The 11,352-nt window shown below is 49.6% G+C and overlaps 1 non-coding gene across 1 annotated transcript; it reads left to right on the top strand.

Moving 5' to 3' along the window:
* The first annotated feature begins 1,836 nt into the window (after positions 1–1,836).
* Positions 1,837–1,909, top strand: TRNAG-CCC (transfer RNA glycine (anticodon CCC)). The gene has a single exon. It is a non-coding gene; the product is annotated as a tRNA-Gly (tRNA).
* Positions 1,910–11,352: the final 9,443 nt, after the last annotated feature.

Here is an 11,352-nt window from a genome sequence, read left to right as displayed (position 1 = left end):
TGTGTTGGGGTGCATGGACAGATATCAAATGTTGATATTTGTTTTTTTATTTACCCATGGAAATGCCTTTCAGGCTGTCCATTTTCAAATAAAATGTAAAAACAAGAATAGGCTTTATACCCTTTCCGGCAATAATACAGCTGTCAAGATGTTTAAAAAACCAGAGACACCCCTATTGTAAGGCATCAAGTGTGCATTAACATCATCCTCGTGGTAAAACATGCTATAACACGTGCTTTGATAATGTAATGCATTGTCTTTAAAACGTATTGGCCTACACCAGAGACGGATCTGTCCTCGTCTCTGCGCCAGTGTTAGACCAGAGAACGATGGTCAAAGGGCGAACGGCGCAAAGGGAATGCAAATATCAACGCTTCAATAGCTCTGGTTGAGCCGTTCGGAATTATATTTACACTGGAGGAATCCGATGAGCTGTAAAGCTCTTCATGAGATGTCCAGTAGGGGTGGGTAAGAACGTTTCAACAACAAACATTACAAAAACACGATCTGGGTGCAAAGTGGAGATGTTCATAGATATGTTTAGATTATGTAGGTGCTGTGCACTGACACATGAACCACATCGTTCAGCATTGATTTGTGGCCAGGCCGCTTCTGATAAGAGCCATATAAACAAGTATCTTCTTGGTTCTTTCGGTAAAGTCACGTAGAAGGAAAATAATAAAAAATAAATTCTTATGTTTTTATTTTTATTATTTTATTCTTTTCCTTCTACGTGACTTTACCGAAAGAACCAAGAAGATGAATCCCTGCAGTCACGAAAGCTTTAAATCGAAATATTAACAAGTAGTTAGTGTAATAGTTCTCTCGTTTTCCCCGTGGTAGAAAAAATAGTACGGGCAACTCCAAAGTTGTTTTCGTTTTGGAGACACTTTCACAGAAACACAACAACACGCGCATCCGAAAAGCTCAATGGTGGCGATGTCCCGGGGACATGCCTGGGCATGTTCTCCACATCAGCAATTCTCATCTGACTGGGACATTGTTTTAAAATCAATAATTAACAACCTCGCCACACACACGGGTATTTAAAAGGGGGAACCTCCCCCCCCACCCCTGTTTAAACAGGAAACATCTTATTCATAATAGCGGGGGTTTTTTTTGGGTTAGATAGCGTAAGTATGAATGTGTCCATATTCTTGGTTCTTTCGGTGAAGTCGAAACGTGATCATTTTTAAATCCTTTATATTAAGTTCGCTTGCTTGCGTGCTTGCGTGCTTGCGTGCTTGCTTACGACCGTGCAAATCTTTCGCTCGTTTTTTAACCCACTTCCCGTGATCCAATCGAGCTGACATTTTCCACATAGACTCGTTGTGCGTGACAATTAATGTTCGTGAAATTTTTTTACAAAAATTTTACACTGTTTAGGGGAAAACAATTAAATTTTTAATTACCAATTGCTTAATGGTGGCAGACAATCATCTGACCCATAGGTGGCAGCCATCTCAAGCCAGAGGACGAGAGGACTCTAGCCGCCACGCATATGAAGGATTTATAGTGAAAAACTTTGTTTTTACGGGTTAATTTTTTAAATCCTTTATATTAAGTTCGCTTGCTTGCTTGCGTGCTTGCTTGTGTGCTTGCTTGCTTGCTTACGACCGTGCAAATCTTTCGGTCGTTTTTTCGGAGATCCAATCGAGCTGACATTTTCCACACAGACTCGTTGTGCGTGACAATTAATGTTCGTGAAAAAAATTCTAAAATGTTACACTTTTTAGGCAAAAAATTTATTTTACATTTATTCAAATAGAACTCATTCATGGCTTTGGCTGAACGTCACAGTATAGGAGCCCAGAGCGTAACCCCTCCACAGGTCGTGGCGGAGTAGCGCAGTTGGTAGCGCCCTGGCTTCCCATGCCAAAGGTCGCGGGATCGATCCCCGCGTCCTCCACAGGCGAATATATTTTAAATCCTTTATATTAAGTTTGCTTGCTTGCTTAGAACCGTGCAAATCTTTCGCTCGTTTTTTAACCCACTTCCCGTGATCCAATCGAGCTGACATTTTCCACACAGACTCGTTGTGTGTGACAATTAATTTTCGTGAAATTTTTTCCCCAAAATTTTACACTGTTTAGGGAAAACAAATTAAATATTTAATTACCAATTGCTTAATACTGGCAGACAATCATCTGACCCATAGATTGCAGCCATCTCAAGCCAGAGGACGAGAGGACTCTAGCCGCCACGCATGTAAAGGATTTAGAGTGAAAAACTTTGTTTTTACGGGTTTACTTGTTATTGTTTAATTTTTTTATTCTTTTATTATTTCCCTTCTACGTGACTTTACCGAAAGAATCAAGACTATGAATCCCTGCAGTCACGAACGCTTTAAATAAAAAGTTATAAATGTGTCGTTAACCCGCCACCACCCGACACAGCCAACCAGTGAGGTTTGTCACGTGAACAAAAAACGTGGCAATGAGTTGACGACTTCGGCCCACAGGTGTGTTGGAGAGTAAATCCACTACGTTTACAATTGGAGTGCGCTGACGTGTTTCGCTGGTTATTACAACCACCATCAACGGGATATTTGGCTGGAAGCGTCTCCCAAACGGTCTCTTGTTCGGCTCATTCAATGCAGTTCTTTAAAGATGACTGATGTTAAAGATGACTGACGTACAAACCCCCCTCCCACCCTTTGTTCCAGCAACGCGCTTTTTGTTGTCTTGGCCAAATTCACTTCTTTTTAAAAGTGTCCGTGAGTTTTTGTGTTATAGTCGTTATGACGTTCAGGAGAGTGGGAGTCGTGAGTTGAGTTGCTGTGTTTTTTATTTGACCGTGTCCATTATAACGCCAACGCACTCGAGTAATGTTTTGTAATCGCCGAACTCGCAAAGTCGTTTTGCGTCTCGTCTTTCCACGGGGGGAGACAAAGGGGCTTGGCGCCTGAAGAAGAATACATCCCACACGCAAAGGGCAAAAACGAATGTTTGGGGATTTTTTTTATTTAATTGCATTTAAAAAGACCGTTCGTTGCCAGCAAAACCATATTGAGGACGTGGAATAATCACGGACCTCCACCCCCCAACTCCCACAGTCGATGTCTGTATTCCTTCGGCCCGATTTCAGCATTGGAGCATCTTGGGCTCGAAGCTCAGAGACAAGGAAGAATAATACAGCACGTGTTTGGACGGGGCCCATTCCCAAACCTTAGACCAGTCGAAAACCTCCACCCCATCCCGCAAATAAAATCCCTCCCTGCCTGCTCTGACGAGTCCACTGTTGTCTGGTATTGTCGATGCCCCAGGTAATGCCGTGCAGAACGTGAGGATGTTGCAAGGTATGATGCGAGGGAGGATGTGGAATACAGTTTGTTTATGTACATATTTAATTGAGAAATAAAGATCCGTTGCCAACTATAGGGCCACAAAAACGCCAAGTTGCCAGCAACAAACGGCACCATCAGAGACGTGTGTACGAGATTTAAGAAGAAAACAAAATACCGGTTTCCACGTTTCGTTTCTTGAGTTGAGCAAGGATATGTATTGCCACAAGAGCTTGCGAACAAGGAAGATTGTTTATTTGGCAGGGAATTCCAAAATTCGACGAGTGCGAGGGGAAGGAGCGGAAAGGGAAGTTGGTGTGACCTTGCGGTGTGGTGAGTGGGTGGGTGAGTAGTGGGTGAGTGGTGTCACCTGCGGTGTGGTGAGTGGGTGAGTAGTGGGTGAGTAGTGTCACCTGCGGTGTGGTGAGTGGGTGGGTGACGAGTGGGTGAGTGGTGTCACCTTGCGGTGTGGTGAGTGGGTGGGTGACGAGTGGGCGAGTGGTGTGATCTTGCGGTGTGGTGAGTGGGTGGGTGAGTCGTGGGTGAGTGGTGTCACCTGCGGTGTGGTGAGTGGGTGAGTAGTGGGTGAGTGGTGTCACCTGCGGTGTGGTGAGTGGGTGGGTGACGAGTGGGTGAGTGGTGTCACCTGCGGTGTGGTGAGTGGGTGGGTGACGAGTGGGTGAGTGGTGTCACCTTGCGGTGTGGTGAGTGGGTGGGTGAGTAGTGGGTGAGTGGTGTCACCTTGCGGTGTGGTGAGTGGGTGGGTGACGAGTGGGCGAGTGGTGTCACCTTGCGGTGTGGTGAGTGGGTGGGTGAGTCGTGGGTGAGTGGTGTCACCTGTGATGTGGTGAGTGGGTGGCGGAGTAGTGGGTGAGTAGTGTCACCTTGCGGTGTGGTGAGTGGGTGGGTGACGAGTGGGCGAGTGGTGTGATCTTGCGGTGTGGTGAGTGGGTGGGTGAGTCGTGGGTGAGTGGTGTCACCTGTGATGTGGTGAGTGGGTGGGTGAGTAGTGGGTGAGTAGCGTCACCTTGCGGTGTGGTGAGTGGGTGAGGAGTGGGTGAGTGGTGTCACCTTGCGGTGTGGTGAGTGGGTGGGTGAGTAGTGGGTGAGTGGTGTCACCTTGCGGTGTGGTGAGTGGGTGAGGAGTGGGTGAGTGGTGTCACCTACGGTGTGGTGAGTGAGTGGGTGAGTCGTGGGTGAGTGGTGTCACCTACGGTGTGGTGAGTGGGTGGGTGAGTAGTGGGTGAGTGGTGTGACCTTGCGGTGTGGTGAGTGGGTGGGTGAGTCGTGGGTGAGTGGTGTCACCTTGCGGTGTGGTGAGTGGGTGGGTGAGTCGTGGGTGAGTGGTGTCACCTTGCGGTGTGGTGAGTGGGTGGGTGAGTCGTGGGTGAGTGGTGTCACCTTGCGGTGTGGTGAGTGGGTGGGTGAGTCGTGGGTGAGTGGTGTCACCTTGCGGTGTGGTGAGTGGGTGGGTGAGTAGTGGGTGAGTGGTGTCACCTGTGGTGTGGTGAGTGGGTGGGTGAGTCGTGGGCGAGTGGTGTCACCTTGCGGTGTGGTGAGTGGGTGGGTGAGTCGTGGGTGAGTGGTGTCACCTGCGGTGTGGTGAGTGGGTGGGTGAGTCGTGGGCGAGTGGTGTCACCTGCGGTGTGGTGAGTGAGTGGGTGAGTCGAGGGTGAGTGGTGTCACCTACGGTGTGGTGAGTGGGTGGGTGAGTCGTGGGTGAGTGGTGTCACCTGTGGTGTGGTGAGTGAGTGGGTGAGTCGAGGGTGAGTGGTGTCACCTACGGTGTGGTGAGTGAGTGGGTGAGTCGTGGGTGAGTGGTGTCACCTGCGGTGTGGTGAGTGGGTGGGTGAGGAGTGGGCGAGTGGTGTCACCTACGGTGTGGTGAGTGAGTGGGTGAGTAGTGGGTGAGTAGTGGGTGAGTGGTGTCACCTTGCGGTGTGGTGAGTGGGTGGGTGAGTCGTGGGCGAGCGGTGTCACCTGTGATGTGGTGAGTGGGTGGCTGAGTGGTGTGACTTGCATGTGGAGCGGTCGTGCAGTGCTTCGTGCACTGCGCTACAGAATATCAATCAGTATATTTATTTATTTATACTGGAGGAGGAATCCGATGAGCTATAAAGCTCTTGTTCACAGATGTCCGACGAACCGAGTTCAATCCCCGCTCATGGCAAACACCGGGAACCATTATCTGAACCAGTCCTGGACCTCCCTGAGGTCATCAAATGAGTGCCTGGTACGGTGTGTAGTAAACATCGCCACTAGGGAGACAAAGGCGGCCGGGCGTGGTGCTGTCCGCCCCACCCCCTAACACATAGACTCACATAGTGACCCATAGACTCACATAGTGACCCATAGACTCACACGGAGACCCGTAGACTCACATAGTGACCCATAGACTCACACAGAGACCCATAGACTAACATAGTGACCCATAGACTCACACAGACTCATAGACTCGCACATAGATCCATAGACTCACACAGAGACCCATAGACTCACACAGTGACCCATAGACTCACATAGTGACCCAGAGACTCACACAAACAGAGACCCATCGTTTGTTGTCCTTCCCCCGCACATCCGATGAGCACGATTTGGCTCCGTACGGTGCGAAAGAAGTTCAGCGTGCTGTACATACACGCGGCGTGTCGGCTGACGAAGAGCTGTGAGGAGGTAAGACATTCTGAACGTGCATGGTGACGACGCCGAGTGATGTCGCTCATCACCGGCGGATGACATTTCCGAGGACTTCCAGGGGGGTCTGGTGTGACCCCCACGTAATAAAGGGGACCTTCTGTCAGGGCTCACAGCGGTGTCATCTGATACCCAGAGGTGGCAGGGACAACACGGCGAGCTGACTGTGTGTGTGTGTTGGGGGGGGGGTGTACGAGGTTTCTGTGTGGGGGGTCCTGCTGAGTGTTGTTCGTGTGATGTAATGACGAGTGACGTTGTGTGTGATGCGAGTCGGCGGGTGATGGACGTGTGTGTGTGTGAATGCTGAACTTAAGTTACATCTAAAAACTCACCTTTTTAAAACTTGCTGTTACTCAAGATTATTTTATAGTGTTGTTTTTTTTTACATGCCTTTGATAGTCATTTATTATCACGCAATTGTTTTGGAAGGAATTTGCTTTTATTCTTGTTGTGATTTCGTCTATTAACAATGTTATTTTTAATCGGTACAGCACTTTGAATGGCATCCTTTGCACGAAATAGTGATATAGAAATAGAGCCTTGATTGATTGAACTTCTTTCGCACCGTACGTAGCCAACTGTGGTAATCGGAGGTGTTGGGGGAAGGACAACAAACTATGGGTCTCTGTGTGAGTCTCTGGGTCTCTGTGTGAGTCTATCTGTCTCTGTGTGAGTCTCTGGGTCTCTGTGTGAGTCTATGGGTCTCTGTGTGAATCTATCTGTCTCTGTGTGAGTCTCTGGGTCTCTGTGTGAGTCTATGGGTTTCTGTGTGAGTCTACGGGTCTCTGTGTGAGTCTACGGGTTTCTGTGTGAGTCTATGGGTCTCTGTGTGAGTCTATGGGTCTCTGTGTGAGTCTACGGGTCTCTGTGTGAGTCTATGGGTCACTATGTGAGTCTCTGGGTCTCTGTGTGAGTCTCTGGGTCTCTGTGTGAGTCTATGGGTCTCTGTGTGAGTCTATGGGTCTCTGTGTGAGTCTACGGGTCTCTGTGTGAGTCTACGGGTTTCTGTGTGAGTCTATGGGTCTCTGTGTGAGTCTATGGGTCTCTGTGTGAGTCTACAGGTCTCTGTGTGAGTCTCTGGGTCTCTGTGTGAGTCTATGGGTCTCTGTTTGAGTCTATGTGTGTACGCATGTATGTTGAACTTCTTTCGCGCCGTACGTAGGCCTACCGTGCTGCGGGAAGTATCAGTGGTGTGTGTCTGCGTGTTTGCAGTGTTAGTTGGGGGGAGCGGTGGTGCAGCGATTAGCGCGTTGCGCGACGAACCTGGCCATCCGGGTTCCATTCCCGTTCACGGCCAACACCGGTGACGATTATCTGAACCGGTCCTGGACCTCCCCTAGGTCGACTTAGCCTCAAATGAGTACCTGGTGTGGTGAGACAAAGGCGGCCGGACATGGGGTGCTGGCCACCCACCCCCTCGTGTGCCGTACCGGCCTTCATAGGTGCTCGTCATCAAGCACTTGCCCCGACAGTCCGTGTAGGCTACACGGGGCATCTTTGTCTATATTTGTGTGGCACTGGTTGGGGGTGAACAGTTCGTGAGTCTATTCTGAGATTCGCAGCTGCAGCTCGTTGTTCAACACGCGCAGACAGCAGTGCGTGTGCGTGTGTACACGCGTGCGTCTGTATGTGCAGTGCAGTGTGTGACCGCTACAGTCCCTGTAAATCATTGGCTCGCTCTCAACTCCGTGCGCCTATCTCACTTTTCTGTGTGTGTGTAGGGATAGAGTTTAGGGGTGTTAATGGCTTGCAACACACTGTGTGACGAACCCGGCGACCTGAATTCGATTCCCTGACCAGGGATAACAGGCATCAGTTGGCGAGCAATGTCCCCTAGGTCGACTCAGCCCTAAACGGGTCCCTGGCGCCCAATGTAAACAGCAGCGCGAGGGAAGAGGAACCCGCCCTGTGACCGACGCAGCGTGCGGAAAGGCCTTCATCCAGCAGTGGATTGAGCAAAGCGGCTGTAAAATTAAATGGGTGTGTGTGGCAGATACAACTGGGACACATGCGCCTAATCTGACCTTTTATTTCTTTCTTATCTCGAGACTCGCACGAAAACTCGACGAGTGAGCACAGCACGTAGGCAGTGCCAACTTAATTAAGACACTGGGCGGGAGGCGGAGGGGAGGGGGTATGTGGGGTGGTGGTGGGGGGGGGAACGCGCGCGTTATAACGCGTAACGCGCCCGTTATAACGCGGTTTTTTTTTGGTCGACGATGAACTACTTTCTTGGGCTGCGCGGCTAAACGTAGTGATTCCGATGTACACTCAGTTCTTTGCCCCGGCATCTCGCTGCGCGCGTGGGTGAGAATTTTTTATTTGCTCGACGCGGCACTCTTCGGGAACGCGTCCGCCGCGAGCGCGTCAAAAGGAGGAATCGCCGCAAACCGACCGACGTTCGGCAATCAACGGTCGTCGCCCGAAACGAGCGACCTCTTTTGTTGCTTCAAAAGAGTGGAAGCAACTTGGGGGGGGGGCTCAATTTGTTTGGGCTGCGTCCGCCACCCCCCCCCCCCCCCCGGTGCGTGCACAGACACGCGGGTGTCGGTGCCACGGTGTGGGTCGCCAGTGTCTGCTTTGCGTCATGTGGCATCAATTTGATTGCGACCGCTTTCCAGCAATACGAATTAAAAGATACCGAATGAAACACACACACACACAAAACGACAAAACTAACCCGCCACTCGCTACACAACGCTTCTGGCGGCTTTCATTTAGGAAGGAGATTTGTGCATCGGCGGCCCATGAGATGTTCCGATGCGGTTGAATGCGTCGCAAAACCTCACCTCCACCCAACAAGGCCAGTTAGTAAGGTTTCTGACGTCGTGAACGAAACGTGCCAACCGGTGACCACTTCAGCACCGCGCCGGTTGTGTGTTGGGGAGAGCAAAACCCACAGCAACGTTAACAATTTGAGATCGCGCGCGACGTTTCGCTGGCGACTACAACAACCGGCATCGTCAGGAAATTGCCAGAATTGTGTCCTTATTCAGTTGTCACGCACCACGTGTCTTGATAGGTGAATTGTCCAGTTGCGGATTGTTGTGTTTCTTTTTTTGGTGTGTGTGTGTCAGAGGTCGCAACCGGGTACCGGATACCCGTACCCTACCCAATACCCGGCTACCCGTACCCGACCGGGTACGGGTGTACGGGTACCCGTTTGCGACCCTGGTGCGGCCGGGTACGGGTACAGGTAGACCGTGAGTCACTGGTGAGTAACTGTTTGTCACTAATTTCCCAACGTCTTGTCTCTTCTCACAATTCAAGTTCATAGAATCAACCCACCCGTGCCTGCAACATGGCTTCATCCCAGAGGTCGCAATCAGGTACCCGATACCCGTACCCTACCCGTACGGGTAGGGTATGGGTAGGTACGGCCGGGTACGGGTACCCGTTTGCGACCCTGGTGCGGCCGGGTACGGGTAAGGAATCAAAACCCGTTTGCGACCTCTGGTGTGTGTGTTGGTCGTGATTGTGCATGGGATTTCACGGAGTGCGCTTGGCAAGGATGGAGGAGGTCCGGTTTGAGTTTTTGGACATTTCGAGGGAATCTCCGGCTCCGTGGCTCCCGACTCGATCGTCTCGGTTGGCAGGGGGGGGTGGGAGGTTTCTCGTTGCTGCTGTTGTTGGTGGGCCATCCAAGTTCTTGGATTTCATCGCGTCCCGCTATTGATATCATCTGCGGTTGTCGGAATCGCCGCCAGTTCCAGGAACGGCCGGGATTGGGTGCATGTAACGGTAATAATAATAGTAATAAATATATAGCCGGGCGCGACGATAAATACATAAACGAAATGCAGACTTCGACATACGGTCGGTGTTACAAAATGTGTTCTGGTTGAACGAAATAAAAAGGGCAAGCATTGTTAAACTCGTAAGTCGAGAAGACATTCTGGGCGTTTGCACGTACTGCTACTGTTTGGTGAATGAAACATGAAATAAAGTGACGTGGAAAGAAATAAAAGTTGCACTTTCACTGAGTCGAATGGTTCACTGTTGTCGCGCATCGAGCAGGATGCCGGGACTCGTCACATCTCGCGGGCGATTCACTCCCCCGAACAAAGTAGTTCCGCGGCTCAGTTCGTAAGTGCGGGGTTTCGTAAGTGGGGTGTTCGTAAATCGGGGACTGCCTGTACGCCTATTTTTGAGATCGGTGGAAGATGTTGTTATCTGTCGATACATTGATGCCTATTACACTTTAGTGTGCTATCTATAAATGGATCGCCCTGTGTGTTTATAATCTATTAAGTGGGGTATCTATAAATGGATCGTCCTGTATGTTTAGACCTCTTAATTGGGGTATCTATAAATTGATCACCCTGTGTGTATATCTTTATCTTTTGTGTGGTATCTATAAATGAGTCATCCTGTGTATCTCCTTAATGGGCCGTCTATAAATGGATCATCCTGTGTATACTGTATCTAAATCGGCATACGTTTCCTGTAAATATTTGAAGTTCTTATCAAATGTTGCTTTTGGAGTTTAACCATGAACAAAAAACAATGTTGGGGTTCAGTCCAACAAAGCTCTCATCACGTGCCTAACTACCCCTACCCCTAGCACTATCCCAACCCATAGCACTACCCTTACACATAACACTACCCCTAACACAATCTCTACCCATAACACTATCCCTACCCCTAACACTACCCCTACCCCTAACACAATCTCTACCCCTAACACTATCCCTACACCTAACACTACCCCTACCCCTAACACAATCTCTACCCATAACACAATCTCTACCTATAACACTACCCCTACCCCTAACACCACCCCTACCCCTAACACAATCTCTACCCATAACACTACCCCTACCCTAACACTATCCCTACCCCTAACACTATCCCTACACATAACGCTATCCCTACCCCTAGCAATATCCATACCTCAAATACTATCCCTCATTCCTACCTAACACTCAAACTCTTTTAACCGAACTATAATGTTGTTGCAGCCAGCCACGCTGTGAAACTCATTATGTATGAATCTCACTCATGGACTTTTGGGACCGTCCATAAATGACGTCATGCACCTAGGAGGGGGGGGGGGTCAGACATTTGTGACGATGTGTGACGAGGGGGGGGGGGGGTTGAGAAATGTGACGTTACATCAAAATGCGCAACTTTAAGTACAGATAGACGACATGTTCTACTTAATTAAAAAGACTTTTTAATCAATGTTTTCTCCTACAACATCAGAGTGCAGCGCCACATTAAATACGCACTACAATGACAATAATTTAAAGCGATTTGAAACATGTTTTTTTTTTGGGAGGGGGGGGGGCAGAGCTTTGTGACGTCATATTTGAGGGGGGGGGGGTCTGACTTTTTGTGACGCCGTGTGACTAAGGGAGGGGGGGGGGTCGAAT

This window comes from Lethenteron reissneri, chromosome 27 (assembly GCF_015708825.2).
Source record: "Lethenteron reissneri isolate LAM-NWPU_2019-01 chromosome 27, ASM1570882v1, whole genome shotgun sequence".
Taxonomy (NCBI): domain Eukaryota; kingdom Metazoa; phylum Chordata; class Hyperoartia; order Petromyzontiformes; family Petromyzontidae; genus Lethenteron; species Lethenteron reissneri.
Note: the sequence above shows the minus strand (reverse complement) of the source record. Positions and strands in the feature narration are given on the sequence as shown.